We start from the raw sequence: 22,303 nt of genomic DNA on the forward strand, positions 1-22,303 counted from the left end.
TTGCAATATTGAGCATCCTTCTTCAATCCATTCTTTCAGGAAAGCGATGGATCATTAATTGACCGTTTACTGAGCAAGCTAAACAGGACACAAATGCACCGAGAAGGGAACTGACTTTATCAACTTTACAACACAACAATTAATAATGTAGCTTAACCATAAGGGAAAAAAGAGGAAAAGAAAGGTTATGACAATAGCGGTGGAGGCCTAGGGTGGTAGAGTGATTAGGCTTAGGGTTTGAGCATGAGATACCCAGATTCAATGCACAGTTCACCCATGAAGTACATTGAAAGGATACCATTTGACCAATAGGCCCAAATCCAAGATGTTTTAGAAGAATTCCTTAGAAGAAATAAGTGGCAAATAGCTTCATTAGGTTGTAAAGAATTTACAGACAAGAAGCTAGGAGGGATTAAACCTATTATTTTATAAATTTGTAATCTGCCCTTCATCTTCAGCCAAAATATTTTTGAAAACACTTTGAAAACTAGGCACACCAGTTCATTGAATCCAATATTACTGAGCACGAATTTCTTTGGATGGCTAGCTCTGCAGGGATACAGCTGCAGCCACAAATACCCTTTTGGTAGCCATTAGGAAGTGAGAACAAAGACCTTCCTGGAACAACAGCCACCGTTTAATAGTGAAAAGTATCACAATTGACAAGGGATTTTTGCTGAACCCAGGGAACAGTACCATTCAATATTGCAAAGAGGCAGGGGATGTGAAAACCAGTGGTGGGGAGTTTCTGCTAACAGGGGTTTCATAATTCATGCAAATTCATGAAATAATTGCAAGAGGCATAGCAATTACAACAGACTAGTCTGACAGAAAATAGAGAAATACCTTTAGTGTGATTCCTTAAAGCTAAAGGCAGCAAGACCACTCTTATCTAGCAGGGTGTAAGAGAAGAAGCAGGCTTCATCTATCTTTCCATCAGAAAATAAATTAAACATGCATGTATACAGATTGGCATGGTTCGTTCCTCAGCTGTGATTTTGGTCCTAATGATAATGGATGGTGTTTTTAAAATGTAGTTTTACAAAAGAATCCCTCAACATTGAATCTCCCTATCTCAGTAGAAACTTGATATTCATATACCAATAAATTGTCAGATTGCAACCCAGAGACCTCATCTTTACCTTCAACAATGCATATAGAATGTGGATAGGTGACCACAATACATCCTCCATCCCATTCTTTCTGGTCCTCAGCTTCTTCTTCACCATCTGCTGAAAGGCCAAATGAAACAGCTTATTTCATCAACAGTGGAAGATGGGAATAGGACCCAGGAAAATGATGCAGGAGGTACCATGACAGCAATATCTGACCCAAATAAATGAACAAAATTTCCAGGATGAATCCTGGCAACACTTAAAAAAAGTGTGATTTGACCTTTGACCCTGGGTTTCAGTGAGGCTCAGCTGCTGCTCAATAAGCATAAGATCAAAGTGTCTCCTTGGGCGGCAGAACCCACCACACAATTCTAGCTATTGAATTCTTCTAAGAAAGGAAAGAATCATTTTTCACCTCTCCATTGCACAGGCTGTATGTTCCCCAGGATATTAGTCCTTCTGAAGGAAGAGCAATCCTTCACTCTGCTGTATGCACACCCTTGGAAATAAAATATTCAGCTTGAAACCTCACCTGAATTCTGGGAAACAGATCCTTGTATAAGGAAAGTATAATTAATTAGAGGGTCATGTACCATAGCAGCTAAATTTGTCTCACTTTTTCCACTGGAAACGGCTCACTTGCACAAGCACTTAAATATTTGCTTTCGGAACATTCACACTTCTACATTCTAAATTCATGGCAGTGCACACAAATTATATATTTCCCCCTTGAAAGCCAGCATAGAAGGAGTGATAGGCATTTAAGTGAATTGTTATTAAAACCGAGCAGTAATTTGTCAGCTTTGAATTTTCATTGGTTACAAAAGAAGAGGAAGTTGAATGAGAAGTTAAAAGGTCAAATATAATAATCCACCATAATATTTGTTCTGATGAAACTCAAACATCATGTCGTGGCTACAGTCAAACATGATAATATTTTCTTCGTAACAGTGAGAAGGGATTGTATCATTATCCTTTTTTTGTGATGGTCAGACAACCTCTTAGTTGGGAGAAGGGTGCATATGATGGCATACTTTACAGGAGACAATTGGCAAATTATCCCCTATGGACATGCAGGCAACTCTGGAGAAATGAGGAATAGTTTAAGAGAAAGACCTTTAGTCACAGGAGCCTCTAAGTCTAAGACCTTCTGCTAGAACTGAAACTAAAGGCTTAAGGACAGGCATAGGCAAACTCGGCCCTCCAGATGCTTTGGGACTACAACTCCCATCATCCCTGACCACTGGTCCTGTTAGCTTGGGATGATGGGAGTTGTAGTCCAAAAACATCTGGAGGACTGAGTTTGCCTATGCCTGCTTAAGGAGCTGTCCAGGTCATGTGACTCCATGGCAAGTCTTCATATTGCCAAGACCTTAACACCAAGGAAGTGTCAACAAATTACAAACTTTGCCATTATGCTATGCAACACCCTATTTATAGTATGTTCCTAAAATTATTCTGGGGAGCTTAAAAGGGGGGGAGGAGGAAGCTGGTTTATTCTACTGATCAAAGTGCTTCTGCAACACTGAATTTCCATGTTTACTGGCTCCCGTCAGTTTCCTTTTCTTTGTGAAGGTCATTACATGAAATTGTATTAGGCATACCGCATACAAATGCCTTCTCCTTTGAAAGTTTCACAATGCATTTCCATTTCTGTTCCCTCTGTTGTAAATAAATAAATTTTTAAAAACCCCAGAATGGGAGGATAAATGGAAAAGGTAAATCCAGTTATCTTCCCTTAATAAAAAAAAGGATGTGATGCAAATTTGCTTAAAAAGCCATTCAGATCTTGGCACTTGGCACTCCAAAGTAAGCATTATTAGATGCAATGTTATGGCCTTGTTGGTTCAAAAGCAAGAGGGAGAAACCTTCTGATTGTGTGAATAATTATGAACGAATAAACCATTGATTTAGAAGTGTACCTGAATCACAGAAGACTATGTCTGATGGAAGAACAGGGTAGAATATATGGGAAAAAAAGATATGGGGAGTAGGAAAATAAGCAGAAGGGAAAGGATCAAGCCGCCTCTGTCATTCTACAACTCTGCGAAGACCTTGCATGGCTACTTTTCATAAAAAGCCCAGCAGGCTGGATCTTGCTTGGTGTAACATCTATTTTAGCCCTTAGAATTGCAGTAAAATTGAATTGAAAGTATCACCTTTTTACTATAATATTTATCTTCAAAAGAGGGACATTATGAAAATATTTCCATGAATATTTCCATAGTAAGTAACTCATTTTAAATAGGGGCGATATTATGAATCTCGTGAGCCCTGATTTGGCAGCCACATTCACTCTGTCAACAACGGATTCAACGCAACAAGGGATTCGCCCCCATATTTCAGGAATAGCAAGATGTGTTGTCATGTTACTATTTAGTCCCTCCCTCTCATGTCCAAAGCTGTGGCTACAGAGCATTCTTCAGAGTGCTCCTGTTAAGCACCCTATTTAGATCACAGCTGTTTGCGTGTTTCTTGATTTCTGAGCTAAGAGAATCATGTCCCTATATCTTTTCACTTGCAGGGAGAAAATTTTATTGGACAGAGGATTTTGACAGGGGAAAATTGCTGGGAGAGAAAGGCCTAAGTACCCCTACACTAGATGCCCTTTCTGTGTTGCTGATTGCAGCTTCTTTTTGCAATCTTATATGTTTTGTAAAAGTAAACATTGCCATAAAGGTAAAGGTAAAGGGACCCCTGACCATTAGGTCCAGTCGTGGCCAACTCTGGGGTTGCGGCGCTCATCTCGCTTTACTGGCCGAGGGAGCCGGCGTACAGCTTCCGGGTCATGTGGCCAGCATGACAAAGCCGCTTCTGGTGAACCAGAGCAGCACACGGAAACGCCAAAATATTGCCATATATTCACACAAATTAATGTATTTAATGCAACCACATAGTACTTTCAGACAGCAACATAAAAAAAACTAAGATCATGGCCACTGGGCCCATCACCTCCTGGCAAATAGAAGGGGAAGAAATGGAGGCTCCATGATCACTGCAGATGGTGACAGCAGTCATAAAATTAAAAGACGCCTGCTTCTTGGGAGAAAAGCAATGAGAAACCTAGACAGCATCTTAAGAAGTAGAGACATCACCTTGCCAATAAAGGTCTGTATAGTTGAAGCTATGGTTTTTCCAATAGTGATGTATGGAAGTGAGAGCTGGACCATAAAGAAGGCTGATCGCTGAAGAATTGATGCTTTTGAATTATGGTGCTGGAGGAGACTCTTGAAAGCCCCATGGACTGCAAGTCGCTCAAACCTATCCAGTCTTAAGGAAATCAGCCCTGAGTGCTCACTGGAAGGACAGATCATGAAGCTGAGGCTCCAATACTTTGGCCACCTCATGAGAAGAGAAGACTCCCTGGAAAAGACCCTGATGTTGGGAAAGATGGAGGGCACAAGGAGAAGGGGACGACAGAGGAGGAAATGGCTGGACAGTGTTCTCAAAGCTACCTGCATGAGTTTGACCAAACTACAGGAGGCAGTGGAAGACAGGAGTGCCTGGCGTGCTCTGGTCCATGGGGTCACGAAGAATCAGACACTACTAAACAACAACAAATATCTGAGTGCTCCCCTCTTTAGAAAACTTATGACATGAAAGAAAGTAATATCTGGGCGAAGGGTTTGTTCATAGCCTTCTTGACAAGCTACATCTCTGCATGCCAGGAGATGTTTACAAAGGGAAATGTTCAAACACATAATTTCCCAGTTGTATTCTAAGTGGTGCTGCCCCAGTAAGGCTGCGTCATACAATTCCTAGGACTGAATAGATCAGCCCTAAAGTACGTCACATCTGCTGTCTGAGAAAATGGTAAATCCTCTCTACAGAAAACAGGCCCTGAAGTATACATAAAACCAGAGAGCCACAGCTAAAGACTCCATTAAAACAAACACCATAGATTCAAAATAAGTCTTCGTGTGTGAGTGAAGGAGATATTTTTCTCATTGCTGACACTACCCTTGATAAAATATATATTTGAAAATTTTATTTCCCCATATAAACAATACTGCCCATAAGAATGTTTTATCCTCTCTGGGAAAGATGAAATGCATAATGAGTTATATTGGTATGATAGGGAAAGACTGTAAAAAAATGTTTCTGGGTCAAGATGTGCTTTTTATGAATGAGAAGTGATTTAATTGTCAACATTTTAAATGCAGTTAAATAGTGATTTTCCTCACCAGCCCTAATAAGCTGGAAGATGGAGGCAGGGGTGGTGGGGGGAGGAAATTAATTTGAGCATGAGTATTGTGAAAGTGTTAGATTCCATTTTAAAAGCCAAGGCATCTGTTTTTTATTTTTGTTTTTTCAAAATACAGGATACCCTTAAGCTACTTGGAGACTGACCTATATACATAAAAACGAAGTGTTTATGTTACAGACTGTAAGGCTAGAAGTGCAGCAGCAAGCTGGGTGGCCAGGATGACCTATCTGAAAACTCACACTTAGAAGCCAAGTCAGAATTAACGGCTTGGAGTGTAAGGCAAAAGCCCTTTTGTACCTGATTCCATGCTGAATTGGTGGCTGCAGTACTATCTACCTCTGATGAGGACTATACTGTTAACTTCTGATGAGCTCTCCCATTTTTCAGGGGAGAGAGATAGAACGGCATCAGGGATGGGGCAAACATTCAAAGTAGGGACATCTGACTAGGTGAGCACCATTGTTCAAATGCTAATGGGCATAATCTAGGTGAACAAATTCCACCTTCAGCAGACATCTCAGTTCTGATCAATCCCAGTATATTGCTACTGGGACATTAACTGCTTCCCACAAGGCAGGGAAGTTGGTGCAGTGCAAATGCACTGGCAGGAGGGCCAGATTGGCTCCTTTGACGTGTTTGCACCATGATGACCTCCCATGGCTTCACCCCTCCCTGTCTCCTTTTCAGTAAGCAACAGGGACCCATATACCAAGAAGCTGACATCATAGTTCCACCCTGGTGAGCCACTTCTTGAAGGCTCCCTTGATGACAGGAGAGACGTCTTGGACTTCCCCTCTTGAAAGTTGTGAAGATGCTGCCTGCATAATAGTACCTCCAGATGTTGTTGTTTTCTGCTGGGGATCATGGGGATTAAACCCAGTCAAAAAGGATGCAGGCAACATCTTTTACAGAAGTTTAAATACCCCCTCTTTGAAGAAGCCCTCTGCTTTTCGTTGCATTTATTCTCGCAGAAGTGAGAGTCAACTAAGAAGTCAGCATAGGGAATTGGGCACATTTGAGTGGGCACTTTCAATGCTTGGAAATCCCTCAGGGGTTTTCAAGGGCTGAAAAGTGCCTGCTCAGGGTGCCAAGCTGATTTTCCAGAAAAGAAGTCTGCTGCTCACCCATCTCTACCCCCTGGGTCTTGCTGCCAGAGTTCTGGCACCCTTAAACAAGCACTGTTCTGAACACGAAAAAGAATGCATGTTGTTCTTTCTTTATTCATTGTATCAGTATGAAATGTCTCAAGCTCTAATTACTACTTCATTATGAATGGGTCTGATTAATTTGCCTTTGATTTTGCTCCATGAATTACAAAGTCCTCAATAGTCCCCATGATAATGGGTGGTGCAGTATTATTTTTATTCCAGAATCTGACATCAGTCATTGACCTTTTTTTTATTTTTGGTCCTTCTAAATATATGCATTAATAGAAAATAAGAAGTGAAGTTTAGGCAACTTATTATGAAAGCCAACAAGAGGGTGGGGGACTTAATTAGTTTGATGGTGGATTGTACTGAGCAATAAAATAATGGCCACGCTGCAGAAATATGTTATTATCAGAATATTTACTATGAGAGAAATCATGATAGGATATGATGTGACAGAAATTCAGTTTAGTTCACATTTTACTGTAAACCTACCTGATTCACACTTCCTGAAACAATAAACTAATTATTATTAGTAATAACGAACTTATTATACCTATCCTTTGAAATTCACACTTTTCCAAATTTTGCACAGCAAAAATGTGTACACAACCGCATGCATTGGTGAAAATGTCATAGGGAACTACATTATATTAGGGAGAGTTGTTTTTTAAATTAAATATAATTGCATACCAACATGTGTATATTAGAATTACACACTAAAATGTTGCCAATTTTACATCAGACCTCTAAGGGAGGAAAATGCAGAAATGTGGTGAATTGAAGGTAAGATTGGAACAAATGAGAAATGGAAAGAAATCAAAATGGACAGATTTGCCCATCCCTAACAGAATAGGACCTATTTTGATGGCTTGCAATACCAGTACTGGCCCCTTCCCCACACCCCTGTGTACCTAGGGACTATGACATGGGTAGGCAAACTAAGGACCGGGGGCCGGATACGGCCCAATCACCTTCTAAATCTGGCCCGCGGATGGTCCGGGAATCATCATGCTTTTACATGATGTCAGGGAACTGTCATCTGAGACGAAGGAGGTGAAAGGGCTCATGGAGGGTGAGAGAGACCACTCAGCGGAGGAGGGGACCAGCAGGGGGAGAAGTGGAGTTCCAAGGGAAAGTGAGTCGGAGGGAGGGCTCAGAGACACTTCAAGCGAGAACAGTGGGGAGGTTTCAGGACCTCCCGTAGGGACACCCACTCCTCGGCGGAAACTGTCACGCCGAGAGTCCAGAAGACGCGTTTCCGTTAAGGAGCTTTTATGCTGGAAGAAGTTCCGTAAACGCCCACTGTCCGATTCAACGAGCGATTGATGGAGCCATGCTTAAGGAGCTCCATCACAGACAGAGGTTTGGAAACTTAGCCAAACTCTGAGGGATCAGGATTTTACGCACAAGCAGCTCACCATCCCATCACAGCAATCGGACAGTCCCTGAAAGCAGCTTGTGCAGAGAGGCATCATGAGCAACCCAGCCGGAGCCGGAGGAGCAGCAGGAGCTGGAGAAAGTCCAAGTCTGGAAGAAAGGTACAGAGTGTTGGAACTCCAGCTAGCAATGCAAACGGCGAGGCTAGAAGAAAGGAGGGCGCAGGATGCAGAAAAGGCAAAAGGCGCTACACTAGCAAGAAAGATGCCAGGAATGGTGCAGAAGTTTGGGGGGGACCCCAGGAACTACCAAGCCTTTAGGACAGAGATGCAGTATGCTCTCGAACTGCAGTTTAACGACTTTCCCGATGAGGCATCGCGAGTGGCGTTTGTGATTGGCCATCTCGAAGGAGGGGCGAGAGACTGGGTCCGGCCCCTGATGGCAGGGAATAGTGACATGCTGAAGGACGCGAGGAAGTTTTTTCGCGCCATGGATTTGATGTTTTCCAGCGAGATTGAACAGGGACTGGTGCGCAGACAATTGATGGCTTGCAAACAGGGGAGCCGATCGGTTCGTGAGTACTGGACTGAGTTTACAATGTTGATACATAAATTGGGGTGGGACCTATCGGCGGAACCCATTCAAATGCTCTTTGAAGAGGGGCTTTCTTCGGCGGTGAAAGACGAACTTTCCCGGGCGCCCAGGGCGGAGTCTATGGACCAGCTGACCAAATCAGCACTGACCATTGGAGCGCGCCAGGAGGCAAGAGCCTTGGAGAAGCGGGAGGGGAAAGGAGAGCGTTGGAGGGATTTCCGCATTCCAGAGATTCCAGAACCAAGTTTCCCGCCCGGAGAGCCGATGGAAGTTGGAACAGCGCGCGCGCGCGCAGTTTCAAATCCCAGTGAAGGGAGGAAGAAGGAGGGAAAGAGCGCCAAGAAATATTATCTCTGCCAGCAGCCAGGTCACTTTGCCAGAGTCTGCCCGCAAAGAAAGGAATGGCAAGGGATTGCGGGAGCTGTTGGGGGGAAGGAGGAGGAAGTCCAGGAGCCAGTAAAAGCCAACGCCTGTCTGCCACTGTCAGGGCACTGCAGACAGGCCAAGGAGCAGTAAAAGTGCCCACTCCGGAACCTCCAAGACCAGCCCTAGTAATAGAGGTGTTGCTAGAGCTGGCAAACGGATACCCACTGAAGACCAAGGCGCTGTTGGACTCAGGCAGCTCCTGTAATTTTATGAGCAAGGAGTTTGCAGCTGAACACCAGATACAGACACTCCCTTTAAGCAACCCCCTGCAGGTCACCACGATCGATGGGAGGGAGCTGTTGGGGGGAGAAGTTAGCCTACAGACCGTCCCAATGGTTATGAGGGTGGCAAGGCACACCGAAAGGATAGCGTTCAATGTAGCCACCCTGGGAGGGGCGCCAGTCATTTTGGGAATGAGCTGGCTAGCGTTGCATGACCCGCTAGTGGGCTGGCATCAGAGAGTGGTCTCCTTTGGGTCAGCACATTGCCTGGAACACTGCAAAGAGGGGAAGGTGCCAGAAGGGGCAAAAGCCTCCCTAGCAGGGACGGAAGTGGCGGACAAAGGGAAGGTGCCCAAACAATACGCTGACCTGAGCAAGGTCTTCAGCGAAAGGGAAGCAGATAAACTACCACCGCATAGAGACTTTGACTGCCAAATTAACCTGGTCCCTGGGGCCCAGCTCCCCGTGGGCAAGCTGTACGCCATGTCAGACAGGGAAATGCAGGAGTTGAGGGAGTTTATTGACAAAAACCTGAAGAGAGGTTTCATCAGAGAGTCCAGAGCGGTGGGGGGCAGCCCAGTGTTTTTTGTGGACAAAAAAAACACGGATAAACCGAGATTGGTCGTGGACTACCGGCGGCTAAATGCCGTGTCAGAACCAGTGACTTTCCCCATGCCCAGGATTGATGATATTTTGACCAGGGTGAGGAAGGGAAAGATATTCACGAAACTGGACCTGAGAGGAGCTTACAACCTGATACGAATAAAGAAGGGGGATGAATGGAAGACAACGATGTTCACCCCCCTAGGGGCTTTCGAATATCTCGTTATGCCCTTTGGATTACAAGCAGGCTCCGCCTGTTTTCAATCGCTCATGAACCATGTACTGGGACCTTTGCTCTACAAGAATTGCGTGGCCTTCCTCGATGACGTGCTGATATATTCAGAGAATGAGGAGCAGCATGTAAAGGATGTCAGGGAAGTACTGAGCCAGCTGCAAGCAAACCAGTTGTGGGTGAAATTGGAGAAGTGTCAGTTCCACACCAAGGAGGTGGAATTCCTGGGGTACCGCTTATCAGACAAGGGATTAGCCATGGATCCAGGCAAGGTCCAGGCGGTGCTGGAATGGAAGACACCGAAAACGAAAAAAGATGTGCAAAGGTTCTTAGGGTTTGGGAACTTTTACCGTAAATTCATCAAGAACTTTGCCCACTTAACGGCTCCCATCACGGACTGTCTAAGCAGCAAGAAGAAATTCGTTTGGACGGCGGAGGCGGAGCACGCTTTTGAGGAATTGAAAAAGGCATTCGCTTCGGAAGAACAGCTCCTGCATGTGGATTTACAAAAACCCATGAGAGTGGAAACTGATGCCTCAGACCGGGCGGTGGGGGCGGTGCTGCTTCAGCCAGGGAGCAATAAGTCGGAATGGAGACCGTGTGCCTTCTTTTCGCGTAAGCTGAACAAGTCCGAGAGGAACTACACGGTATATGACCGAGAACTACTCGCCATTCACGAAGCGTTCCGGAGATGGAGACACTTACTAATTGGCGCACAGCATAAGGTGCAAGTGTGTACGGACCACAAGAATTTGGAGTATTGGAGAACGGCACGAGTGCTCAACCAACGACAAGTGAGATGGGCCCAGGAGTTCTCCAAATTCCATTTTGAAATCTGCTATGTGCCAGGTCCAGAAAACATCAGAGCGGACGCTCTCTCTCGCAAACCTGAATATTTGGAGGGGGAGGGAGCGCCAGAAGAGAGACATATTATCCCAGAGGACCACTGGGTGTGTGGTGTGGCCTGGGTGGGGCAAAGAGAACTGGTAGAGGGAACGGTAAATGATGAGTACGCCCAGGATAAGCTCAGAGGTTTAAGGAGAGAGGGAGAAGACCCCGGAGGTTTTGAAGAAAGAAACGGGGCATTGTATTACAAAGGGGCGCTATATATACCCGAAGGGGAATTGAGGGGGAGAGTACTCAAACAGCTGCACGACAATCCCACAGCGGGGCATTTTGGGCAACACAAGACCATGTGGTTGGTGACCAGGGAGTTTTGGTGGCCCAAGGTGAGGGAGGATGTACGGGAGTATGTGAGAAGGTGTGACCAATGCCAGAGAGCCAAAGGAGAAAGGCGGGCACCAGCGGGGTTATTAGAACCGTTACCCACACCAGAACGACCGTGGGAGGCGGTGTCGATAGATTTTATGACTGATCTGCCCAAATCCCAGGGGAAAACCGCCATACTAGTCGTAGTAGACCTGTTAACTAAGATGGGTCACTTTGTAGCTTGCTCACATGCAGTCACGGCGGAAGAGACAGCGAAATTGTTTGCAGAACATATTTTTAGGCTGCATGGCGCCCCCTTGAGGGTGGTTTCCGACAGAGGGAAACAGTTCACGTCCAGATTCTGGAGGAAGCTTATGAGCTTGTTGCACGTAGAGGTCAACTTTTCGACTGCCAGGCACCCTGAGACCAATGGGCAGGCGGAGAGGGCAAACGGTATCCTTCAACAATACCTGAGGTGTTATGTCAATGACAGAGAAAACGATTGGGTCGAAAAGTTGGCACTAGCGGAATTTGCTTACAATAATGCAGAGAATGTGTCCACCGGGATGAGCCCCTTTTTGGCTAATTATGGGTGCCACCCCAGGGCGTTTCCAGGGGAAGGAGGAGAGAGATGGAGTGTTCCGGCCGCTGAACTTTTTGTAGAAGAAATGGAAGCGATCCATCGTCAACTCCAACACAACTTAGAAAGGGCCAAAGAAGAATATAAGAGGCAGGCAGACAAGAGCAGAAGGGAAGGTGAAACAATTAGGGTGGGGAGTCGGGTCTGGCTATCAACCCAAGGATTGCCGTTCAAGGGGGGTTGCAAGAAATTGAGACCCAAAAGATTGGGACCATTTGAGGTCATCCAACAGGTCAACCCAGTGGCTTTCAGACTCCGGTTACCGAACCACATGAAACTGCACCCAGTATTCCACAGGTCATTACTGTCACCATACAGGGGGGAAGGTGAAGGGGTATCCACACGGGGGCCAGCCATAGAAGAAAGGGAAAGCCGCAACTATGTGGCGGAAATCATCGACTCCAGGTGGAAGGGTAATCAGGTGGAGTATTTGGTCGCGTGGGAAGGGGAACCGGAGTCGGAAAACACCTGGGTGAAGGCAGAGGAGGTCCATGATGAGATCTTGATCGAAACGTTCCACCAAAGGTTCCCCAGGAAACCTCAGCCAGTAGCGAGGTTCCGGAGGGAGTACTTTGGCACCACCGACGATGAGGAGGAACTGGAGGGATTCAGGGAATCGGAGTTGGAAGGAGGTACAGACTCCGAGGAGGAGGAGTACTTGGAAACCGGAAACAGCAAAAGGTGGAGGGAAGTGTTCGAAACTTCGGAAGATGAGGGACGTTCCTTCAGGGGTTTTGCTCCCTCGCCTCCCGCAGAGGAGGGGAGGGAAGGGGGTGAAGGGGGCCCTGGAGGGGAGGTGGATGTCAGGGAACTGTCATCTGAGACGAAGGAGGTGAAAGGGCTCATGGAGGGTGAGAGAGACCACTCAGCGGAGGAGGGGACCAGCAGGGGGAGAAGTGGAGTTCCAAGGGAAAGTGAGTCGGAGGGAGGGCTCAGAGACACTTCAAGCGAGAACAGTGGGGAGGTTTCAGGACCTCCCGTAGGGACACCCACTCCTCGGCGGAAACTGTCACGCCGAGAGTCCAGAAGACGCGTTTCCGTTAAGGAGCTTTTATGCTGGAAGAAGTTCCGTAAACGCCCACTGTCCGATTCAACGAGCGATTGATGGAGCCATGCTTAAGGAGCTCCATCACAGACAGAGGTTTGGGAACTTAGCCAAACTCTGAGGGATCAGGATTTTACGCACAAGCAGCTCACCATCCCATCACACATGAGTAGAATGTGTCCTTTTATTTAAAATGCACCTCTGGGTTATTTGTGGGGCATAGGAATTCATTCATTCCCCCCCCCCAAAAAAAATATAGTTCGGCCCCCCCACAAGGTCTGAGGGGCAGTGTACCAGCCCCCTGCTGGAAAAGTTTGCTGACCCCTGGATGAGAAACCTAATTCTGGCTGCTGTGGTTCTTTCCGAGATCGCCTGGTTCAGCAATCTGTTGGCTAGCAAGTACCTACTTGGCAAGTTGTTGAGTTGGGAAGTACACAAGCATATGGATAAACAGGGACAGAGAGTCTGAAAACAGCTCAGATTGCAAAGCTGGGTCAGAGCCATAGGTCTCATAGGACTGGGTGCAGTATTGGACTCTGGGCTCTTAAATTTCATTGGTGCCTTATGTGATGCCAACGTTCAGTGCCTTCCTGCCTCTCGTTGCAGTTCCCTCTGTGGCATTCTCTTGGCTCGGCGCCCAATGCGGGCGAACCAGTCATGCTCCCCTAAATCCACCTCTGCTGGGTGGAGCACTGTTGACACTTTGGGTCCTTCCCTCAGCTGATCTGGTAGATACACTACCAACCTCTGGTCTACTCTGATGCTGAGACAGAGCAGAGACTAGGTCAGCAACTGCCTTTCTTCAGCAGACTAGTCCTGTGGCACAGAATATAAGGTGCCTGGGTCATGCTGCCAGAGTACCTGGTTAAGGCTCCCGGTACTTTATATGTATGGCAACCAAGTCCACATGCATATATGGAAGGAAGAACAGAAAAAGTGATGGAAGCTATAGAATAGGAATTGATGCATTTCCGAGAAAATGCTAGTTGAGATAAGCAACCACGACTTGGTTTGTATCTGCTCTGTATGGTATATTTTTATGTGCTAGTTTTAAAAAATGCTGTTAACTCCCACCGTAGAATATAAATTAGTATAAATTAGATCTGAGCTGAACATTTGTCAGTTTTGATTTCTTTCCTCGTTATTTTCTCATTTCCTGGGATAAGTATTTTTCACTGAAAAAGTAGCCATGTGTGAAGGTTTTAGGGTGGCTTTGGAGAGCAGCTTTCCAGCCGCTCTAGAAGCATGCGTGCATGACAATGTGAATTTGAATTTGGTGTCTGTGCCTCGCTGACCATTGTATGAGCTTTACTGCCATGCCCTACTAGTTGCACACATCACACTTTCACATACACGTCTCGCTCCAGTTCATGCCCCAGGTGCCTATAAATTCTGAACTTCAAAGACCTCTTTCCTCTGTGGCAGGAGGAACTGCATGTGTTGGAGATGTAGAATGGCAACATGGGAGGAGATAGGAAATTGTTCCATCTTGCTTTCCCTGATAGAATGATAATCTTAGCAGGAAGTTGAATTCCTCCCTGTTGTTGTTGGGTTTGTGCAGGCATAGGCAAACTCGGCCCTCCAGATGTTTTGGGACTACAACTCCCATCATCCCTAGCTAACAGGACCAGTGGTCAGGAATGGTGGGAATTGTTGTCCCAAAACATCTGGAGGGCCGAGTTTGCCTATGCCTGAGTTTGTGTGTGTGCTCATTCATGTACATGTTTTTATATATAGCACAGCTAGAATGCCACCTACTATACTTTTGTATATGTTGCCACCCAGCCTAGCACGCTGTCAACGATGGAATTCAACTTTGGGCTGGAAGAGGTTCCCTGCCCCATTCTAAAGTGATAATTGTGATCAATTCATGTGAATCCGCTGGGAGAATATAGTACAACAACCATTGGGAAATACAGATGACATTAAAGAGAGCAATTTCATTTTTTAAAAAATGGGAGCTGAGGTACAAAAGGGATGGCATCCTAACAGCAGGTATCATTTGTTTCAAATGGGATGGCATGGACATGGAGCTCACACAGATAGAAGCCAAGGCGACAGGAGGAAAGGTCATGCGGTGTCTTAAAACTGAGCAACAGAACAATAAAATCAATATAAATGGCTTTCAAATAGAATGCTGTGACCTTAACATTTAATCTGACACCAGATTTTGCGAGCTGGCCTCTGAGCAATTTTTACTTAGGAGGGCACAGATCAAAGAAGAAGAAGGATTTATGCAGGTGCAGGAGAAGATAGAAACAGAGCTAGCAGCAGCATCCCGGGGAGATGAAATGCATTCTGACAGTACACATTTACAAGGCTAAAATTAAGGCAATCTTGTTAGATGAGGAGCAAGGATATCCTTGGTAAGAAAAGAATATTCGACCGTGTAAGCGTCCTTTATGAATGGAAATGTTAAATATTACTATTGGAACAGCTCCTATAAATGATGTTAGAAAGTCCAGGGAGAATAAGGGAGACCAGCTTTGCCTAGGCAGCTGTGGACGGAATCACATTACAGGAGCTGCACAGCTATTTATGCCAAATACTTAGGCAAATATTCAACATTAAACACATGGGCTACTAATGCTGTGCCTGAATTCTGCCATGGTGTAGAAAGGATGGCTCAGGCAGACTGCCAGGCATCCCCACAACTGAGAGGATAATGACCAATTTGTCATGGAAATGAAAAGAAAGCAAAAGCAACCGTTCTAGGTACTGACAGGACCATGCCCACATTTCCCAACAAGCTGAGGACATAAATGTTCTTCCTTGGAATGACTGTGATCAGATTATATCTGTGTGTAAATGAGTAAATGAGCTATTGGTATGGTTCCCTGGGTGTAAATAAAGCTGTGTTCTTTTTCTTTGTCTAAAGTAGAGCTGTGGAGTACAAAGTTGAGCACATAAACAGATTGTGATGGACAATTTTATCTATAGGAAACGAGGCTTTAACCTTATGTTGTCTTGATGCTGACTGAAATTGTGGCATGGATCCCAAACACAGCTGTGTCAATTCCCCCCCAAAAAATTTTTCCTGCGCAATTTGACAGATTGCTCCACCTCAGAGTACAGGTATACTGCAGTCACCAGATTGTTAAATGCTCCCAACGCTTAGTGGGCCGAAACAGCACAGCATCTATGGCAGATGCCAAGTGATTTTTCCACATTTCTTTCATCATCCTTTTATACGAATCCATAAACAGAATATAGAGCTCTTGATCGGAAATGGTGGTAGTGAAAAATGTATCATTTTATTTTAATGGCATTCTGTCACTCACATGTGGCTTCTGAAGTACGCTGAGCCGTCTCATCCTGCCCAACTGTGATGGAAACGCTTGTCCAAAGTCTTTAAATGACCACATTACCATTAAATCTTCTGGGTGTGGGAAATCTATATTTCATGTGTCCTTAATAAAGTCTGGAGTAGATTTGCATCTAAAATACAATATGCAAAATAAATAAAGGCTGGGGGAAGAGCTCTTGTTACAGCATATATTCTAATGCAAGATTGGGCAAAATTTTTGAACCTGAGGACCACATTCTCTTCTGAGCAACTCTCTGGAAGCCACATGTCATTGGTGGTTGGGCCAGAGGCATAAGCGGAGAAAGCAATGAATGTGAATTTTACCTCTACAGCTGGAAGTAGTAATACTTCTGAATATGAGTTCCTGGAAACCACAAGAGGGGAGAATGCTGTTGAGCTCAGGTGCTGTTTCTGGGTTTCCCACAGGATCTGGTGGACCACTATGCAAACAGGATGCTGGACTAGGTGGGTATAAGGCTGGCGATTGTGTGGGAAAGCCCAGGGTGCACACACACCACCTTTTTGTAATCCATAGGTCTTCAGGTCTCCACACAAAGAGATCTCTCCATTCTTCCGTCACCAATTTAAACCATAATTTCATCATCCAGTACTTATTTTCCTTTGTAGTCATCCTGTCAGGCCTTTGGTTTAATTTCTTGTTTCCCTTTTTGAGCATGATATCAGGCCTCTGGCTCTCCTTTGTCGTTTGCAAAATTACAGCTCCTCCTTCCTTCTCCTCAGGAACAACATATATCTCTTTCTCCACACTTTCAGAATTCTCAAAGTTCTCTTCTTGTCCAGCTGCATGGGCTTCCTGAGTCAAGTCCTTATCAAGTTCCGTAATGTTATTTACTTTTAAGCTCAAGATTGTTACATTTGTAGACAAAACCTCAATTTGGCCTTGTAACTTTCCCAGGAGAACAAATACTCTGTCCAGCCCAGCCTGAATTTTCCCTCTTCCAGCCATTCTTGTAATGTCCCAAATCCTCCTCTAGAGGGATTTGGTAACTTAGTATTCTTTCCAGTTAAAATCCAAAAGTCAGGTTAATTTGTGTCAGTTCTTACTTATTTCCAAGAAAATATAACCAAATTACAGCAACTGTATTCAGCAGAGACAGCAGAAACAAAGTTCTCTTTTTCCTTTTTGACAGCTAATTTTGACAGCTGTCAAACTTCTCTATATCTCCTCAGCAGGCTCTCTCGCGAATCGCTCCCGGGTCCGGGGGGGGGGGGGGTGAAACTTCAACTCTCAAAATTAACTCTTATCCTCCAGCACAATTACTTATACTTGTATCTCCAAATCGTGAAATTGATATCTTTTATCGAAAAGACAGTTCTCTCGACTTTAGTTAACTAGTCCTTGCTTTAGATCTTTTACAAGGCGGGGAGGCGGACTTCCTGTTTGCGCCTTCCCCGATCGTGCCAAATTCCAGAGAAATTTCCTTAAAAAGTCCAATTTCCGTACTACTCACGGGTTGTTACTTTTAGGGTCCGATTGTTCACAGGAAAAAGTCAGCGCCCTCCGACCATGGCTCGCGGCTTCCCTCCCCAGGAGAAGCAGTCGACTCTCAGCACCGTGCCACTCACCCCGTCCCTTGTTCCAAAGCCTTTAAAAAGGCTTCTTCACAGGTCGGGGGGGCGCAAATGGTGCCCGCCGAGTCACCAAGTTCACAGGCTTCCGCGCCTGTGATTTCTAAGGGTCCCCGCGTCGCCGCAGCGGTAAGACCCCACTCCTGAAGAGCCGATTCCCTCCGGAGCTCGGAGGGAATCCGCCATTAGCCGTTCGCGCTAACCCGGAAGTCATCCAGGGTGCACACACACCACCATCCTTATGCAATTGAACCACAGAGCGCTGCTGGTTTGAGACTTATTCTAACATGAAAATTGATGCATGTGTTGGAAAAAATAGGGCTATAGAAAAATTAGCAAATTCTGAACTCTGAAAGCTCACATTGAATGCACAACATGCAAGCATGTGGAAGAGCTGATTGACTCTTTACTGATGCTGCAAAAAGTTAGCTCAACATAGAAGGTGACATAGCCTACAGCTTCTGAAAGCCAGACAATCAAAACTGATGTATTTTGTAATGAATCTCTTGCTGAACTTGTCAGGTAAATGTGACCTAGATGATTAAGGATTGTTAGAGCTGCTGCAAGCTAAAAATATTTGTAAAACTGAGTGTAAAATAGGGCTCAGAGTCACAGTACTCCTCATAACCAAGGATGGGCTGGGTTTCACTCAGTTTCTCATTTCCCCCATCTTAAGTTCACCATATTAATTTGGTTTGTTTGTTTCATTAAAAAAACAACCCTTCATGTATACATTTTTTTGCACACATTGATTCAGAGATGTGTGGATTTTGAAGGACACCTATAGTTTGGAGGAACAGCAAATTAGGTAAGTTCACCTTTCAGTGAGAAATGAATGAAATTTCTTCCCAGTTCTTACTCATAAGATACACAGTCCAAGTGAAGTAGCTGGAAAGTACAAATAAACACATTAAAGCCTGGAAAACATACCTATATTTTTAGAAAGAGAATGGTCAATCTAAACAATAATCAGACACATCTGTCTTTTTATCTAATAGATCTATTAATCCATACTCATATATTTGTTTTTATACAGGCTCTTTTAAAGCCATTCAACATCTGTTCCCAATCCAATCCCATAGGGCAGACACAAGCAATATTGTTCTTAAAAAGCAGGGAGATTAAAATATGGAGTATACCAAGAGGTGTGGATGCTGGAAGTTAAGGTGAATGAAAATTTACTCCATATGTTTTGATGGAAACTCTTCAGAGCAAATTAATGGCCCATTAATGCTCAATGTACTTGAATAGCTAAGGTGCATAGAATTCTTTTATGAACTGAAAATATGATGCTTAATTTACTTTCTTAGAACATTACAACTCCAACTATCCCTTTTCCATGTTGCCATTCCTTTATACATTGCTCAGTCTCCTCTTTAAAAGATTTCTAGTAAGAAACTGACATTTAGTTAAACAAAAGGACATATTTCTTTGTAGTACTACAGTATGTAATGGTTTGCTGAATTTATTGGCACTATAAAGATAATACATCCTTTCCAAGGGAAAATCATACAAAGAGAACAAAGTTTTAAAATGTGCATTTGCATAATAGTTATGGCTTCATACAATTTAGACTCTAATGAAACACAATGAAATATATTAATAAATTGTATTACATATCAGAAATGTAGAGAACCTCATGAGAAACATGTTTCAAAGAGCAATCAAAGCTACAATATTTAATTAAATTTCACTCCTGTATTTTTATATAAATGTGCATTAAGTTCAAGTTGAATAGCCAGACCCAATATAACTAGAAATCATTATTTAGATCCTATCTTGTGTGTTAGCACAATTGCTTAGGACACGTGTCTCTATATACACCTGCACAGACAAGGAATAAATTACTGGTGAAGGTGAGATTTAGCTCGTGTGCTAGGGAAACATTTCCCCTCGGGACCCGGGAACTGTTCTTCAAGTGGGCAGGCGGGTCTCTCCCTAGTAGAGAGGGCCAGTTACTAGCATGCTTACTGAATTACAAAGAAGTACAGCATGAGAAACTTCAGTTTGTTTAGTCATGGTACTGAGTTGTCCTAATATGACAGAGACAAAATCACACAACTTCCATAAACAAAATTTTATTACGAGAGGAAACAGAAATGGAAATTTAGAGGTTAACAGCAGGAGGCCATCCCCAAGGCAGGAGTGTCTGCCGGAAAAACTCATGAAGTACACACAAGAAGTTGGTGAAGAACTCGTGTGACTCATCCAGTTGAGGGATTCCAAGGCACTGATAGCCTTTAATTACAAAGACTCAAAAAAGAATAGGGTAGTCCTGGAAGGGTGGTTTTCATGTATTTATAATGAGTCCTAATGTAACCAGCCCAAGGCCCATCTAGTCCAGCATCCTGTTCTTACAGTGGCCAACCAACTACATACGGAAGTCTGCATGCAGGACCCAAGGGCAAAAGCACCCTTCTTGCTCGCGATTCCCAGCATCCAAATTCAGAGGTATACCACCTATTTGGGTGCATATAATATTCACATGAAAGCAAACAAGTTAGAGGAATCAGAGGTGTGCTGCCAAGCCCTACTCCTTCTGGTGCAACATTTTAATCCAGTTTACAGCTCAACACAAATTTGAGAGCAGAGATTTGAATCTCATTTATTCATAGAAGTTCCTTGTACGTTTTAGGACCCTAGTCTGATAGATCTTTACCAGCTCACCCTCCCCAAGAAAACTTAGCCTTTTGAGTTTACGTGCACATGATGGGACACACAAAATGGCAGTGCAAGAGTGTTCTGCTTACAACTGCCTTTCTTGATACTGAACTTTTCTTTGGAATTCTCAGTTCCTTCTAGCTCCCTACCTTGTTAGGGACAGGTGACCTGGGCTTTCCAGATACGGTTGGAGTCCCACTCTCATCATCCCCAGATGGCATGGTCAATTGTCAGGGATGATGGGTGTCATCATCCAACAATATTTGGAGGGCCACAGGTTCCACCGACCTGCTCAATTTATATGTAAACTGCAGCACAGCTTCTAATACCACCCGTTTCTTATAGCAAGGTGACCAGTCATGAGCAAGCATTACAAATATCATATGGGTTCTGCAGTGCATTTGGCACAACATCTGTGCTTTGATCTTGAATTTTCTCTAACACACACACAAAAAAATCACAGCTACAAAAAATCACAAATACCCTTTCTGTGCTTTGAGGTATTCCTAAGCTTGGTTGAACATTTTCCCCCTTAAAGTATCATTCAAGTTCAAAGCCCTGCGGCACATGAGAGATTTAGATTGTTCTTGCCAATCTGCATGACTGTTAAATTGATGCCAGTTGAATTGCAGCTGCCAAAATTTTAAAATTCAACTAGTGCCTTCTGCAGTCCTCTGTGGGTTTTACTAACTGAAGAATTTAAGGCCGAACTATCCAAACCTCTGCTTTGCAAACAGTGTTGGAGTGCACAAATGAAGTAGTTAGGAGTCTTAAAATGCCAAGGGAGCGACGATCGCAAGAGGCTGAGCAAGTATTTCCATTACGTTAAATTGCTAAAGGCTCAAAGCTCAATATAGCTCTCCCCACTTGAGAGCAATGGACCACTGGGCCAGTGACTCACTGTTCATCATAAAGGATGTTTGTCTTAATCTAGTTTATCACATATAGCAGCATTGATACACCAGTGCTAAAGCTTTACGTATCCAAGACTACTGGGGCCATGACTGATTTATTCAAAATATGCTCGTTTTGGAGAATTCATGGCTGTTCCCCACCTCTGCTCTCTTTCCATCCAGTCCATTTCACATCATCTGCAACATTTCTACAGGACTTTCAAGTTTTTCTCATTAATTTTCTCTCTTTTTTTTTCAGGTCAGCGCTACCACTAGGGAGAGTAAGGCAGCTATCCCAGGCAGTGAATGCTATGCAGTGGGGTGGAAGCAAACACTCCATCGTTTTCCCTGCACTTCCCTCCCTACCTTCAGTGTGTTGGAGGATACTGTCCTTTTGTCAGTGCTGAAGTAAGAGTCGAATGTCAATCTGATTGGGTTTTGTATGCAGAAAGTTTTTGAATTAAGGTGCTGGAGGAGACTCTTCAGAGTCCCATGGACAGCAAGAAGATCAAATTGATCCATTCTTAAGGAAATCAGCCCTGAGTGCTCACTGGAAGGACAGATCCTGAAGCTGAGGCTCCAATATTTTGGCCACCTCATGAGAAGAGAAGACTCCCTGGAAAAGACCCAGATGCTGGGAAAGATGGAGGGCACAAGGAGAAGGGGACGACAGAGGACGAGATGGTTGGACAGTGTTATCGAAGCTACCAGCATGAGTTTGACCAAACTGCAGGAGGCGGTGGAAGACAGGAGTGCCTGGTGTGCTCTGGTCCATGAGGTCACGAAGAATCGGACACGACTAAATGACTAAACAACAACAAATGCAGAAAGGTGTGTGTGTGTTATCTTTTGCATGCCATACTTTGTATCACTCTACTTTTGTGTGTGTTCTTTTTCAGCCAAATTCATAAATGGCTTTGGATCCTTGGATGGAGTTAGTCTGCTGCTCTGAATGTGATGCCAGAAGACATTCTGCTTTCGGAGTTCCTGGCTGGGTACTCATCCTTGCATCTCTGAGTTGCGGAATGCCAG

The sequence above is a fragment of the Podarcis filfolensis genome (genome assembly GCF_964270895.1).
Source record: "Podarcis filfolensis genome assembly, chromosome: 5".
Taxonomy (NCBI): Eukaryota; Metazoa; Chordata; class Lepidosauria; order Squamata; family Lacertidae; genus Podarcis; species Podarcis filfolensis.